The 2,161-nt window shown below is 52.6% G+C and overlaps 1 long non-coding RNA gene across 1 annotated transcript; it reads left to right on the top strand.

Annotated features, from left to right (window-relative positions):
* Positions 1-277: 277 nt before the first annotated feature.
* Positions 278-885, top strand: LOC118564827. The gene is made up of 2 exons (XR_004932054.1): positions 278-702; positions 778-885. It is a non-coding gene; the product is annotated as an uncharacterized LOC118564827 (long non-coding RNA).
* Positions 886-2,161: the final 1,276 nt, after the last annotated feature.

Genomic DNA, 2,161 nt, shown 5'->3' with positions numbered 1-2,161 from the left:
TCGAATTGGACAATTCTTTTAGCTTAATTGTTGATAGGCCCTACAAATGAGGAAATGGGCGATGCTGAAAGCATTACTCTTTGGTTTGGAAGTTGTTATTCATGGACAAAGTTTAATACTTTTAGCATCAGAAAAATACTTTAAAAAGGAAATCTTCAAGCACTAAAGATTTACGAAGCTTCTAAAAAGGAAACCTTTTTTTCTATAAATGCAACACCCCTGTTTATTTAGGCTGCTTTTTTAAAAGGAGGGGGACATCAGCCTGTCAGGACTCAGCTGGCAGGGCCAGGCAGCCTGTTGCCATCTTCGCTTCGTCCACAGGTGTTCGTGGTTGGCTGGTGAGCGGAGCAGACGCACCTGCAGCTCGTCAGCAGCACCGGAGCTGCACTATAAGATCTGCACTCGGACAACGGGTGGATGCCTGAGTGTTACCGTTGTGGTACCTCTTCGTGCTCCTTCGTCCTTCTTCACGCTCCTCAGTCCTCCTCGAATCACCTTCCGGGATTCCCTCGTTCCTCTCGAGTGGAGCCTTGCTTCGCGGACGAGACGCACTTCCAACGACCCCCAGGCTCCATCCGTTGTCCTGGATTCCCCGGTGCTGCTCGGACCTCTCGCCACGCTCCCAGCCGCCCGGACACCTACGACCAACATCCAGCTGAGTCACACTGCCGTCCTCCCCGGTCAGGTTTCTAGCACCTCGTGGTAAGCTTACGTTCACCTGACTACTTTCCTTAGAGCTTTCCCCTCCGAGAATTAACGTTCTTCCCTCACCTCCAGATCGACCTGGTTCCCTGCCGCCCGAGTTCCTGCCCGAGTTCCTTCCAGCCCACAGATTAGCTTCGCCGCCTAGCATACTTGCCTGTGTAAACAAATAAACCTTTTAAAACTTACCCTTGGTTACCGAGTGTGTTTCTGCATGTGGGCCCGACATCTCAAGGCAAACATGACAGAAGAACACTCAGGCCAAAGCGCCTCAGCAGGCACACTCGGTGGGGCTCTAGCGGCTCAGCAAGATCAGATCCGTGGGTTAGAATCCACTGTAGTTGGCCTGCAAGGCCAGATACAGAGTTTAGCCGGTCAAATTAACCAGCTCACGGCTATGCTAAATGCTAACCAGCAGGCAGCCGCTTCAGCCCCTTCTACTTCCGCTTCCGAGTCAGTCATGAATCCAGTGACGTCACCGTCCGATCCCCAGGCCTCCTCCCCTGCTCCGGAGAAATTCTCCGGAGACAGTGGTGATTGCGGAGGATTTTTGTTCCAATGTGCCCTAGTTTTTAATCAATCCCCTCGCTTGTACGTCCAGGATGACGTGAAGATTTCCTTTATTTTACGGCTACTTACCGGCCGAGCTCTTAAGTGGGCAGAGACCCGTTTCCCAAATTGCCAGCAGTTTGGTTGTTCATTCAACGATTTTCTTTCTGAGTTTAAGTCAGTCTTTGCAGCTGAAGTTGATGAAGTTCAGGACTCTCGGCGACTTTTAGCCCTCCGGCAGCGGGGTAGGCGCGTCGCCGACTTCGCCATTGAGTTTCGCACGGTGGCCGCTGCGGCAGGATGGGAGCAGCGCGCGCTAAAGACCGTGTTTTTTCAAGCTCTAGATGACTCCCTTAAGGACGAGCTGACGCGTCTGGAGGAACCTACCACTCTTAATGAGTTCATCTCTTTAGCCATCCGCATTGATAACCGACTCCGGGTTCGGTCTAGAAACCGACCCGTGGCTCCGCTCGCTTCTCGGCCGCCTCCTCCCGAGCGTAGTGTTCCTAAGCCGGTTGAGTCACCGCATCCACCTCCGGAGCCCATGCAGTTGGGCCGAGTTCGGTTAACCCCAGATGAAAGAGAGAAGCGGATGACTTCCAGGCTGTGTTTTTATTGTGCCTCCGCCGCTCACTTTGTCAAGAACTGCCCTGAGCGACCAAAAGAGTAGGTCCGTCGGTCATTCCGGAGGGACCGGCGGACCAGTCCAAGCAGATGCTATCCTCTCCTCCGCGACTTTGTTTGAGGGCTGCAATCGTCTCTCCCCGAGACACTTTTTCGTTTTCCGCCCTAGTTGATTCAGGGTGCGATTTTAATTTAATTGATCAAGCTTTTGTTCAACGGACTGGTTTGGAGACCATCCCTCTTACCTCTCCACTCCAGGTTTCAGCACTAGATGGAGGAGTTCTAC

This window comes from Fundulus heteroclitus, chromosome 12, assembly GCF_011125445.2.
Source record: "Fundulus heteroclitus isolate FHET01 chromosome 12, MU-UCD_Fhet_4.1, whole genome shotgun sequence".
Taxonomy (NCBI): Eukaryota; Metazoa; Chordata; class Actinopteri; order Cyprinodontiformes; family Fundulidae; genus Fundulus; species Fundulus heteroclitus.
The sequence above is the reverse complement of the archived record's forward strand: the minus strand, read 5'-3'. Positions and strand labels throughout refer to the sequence as shown.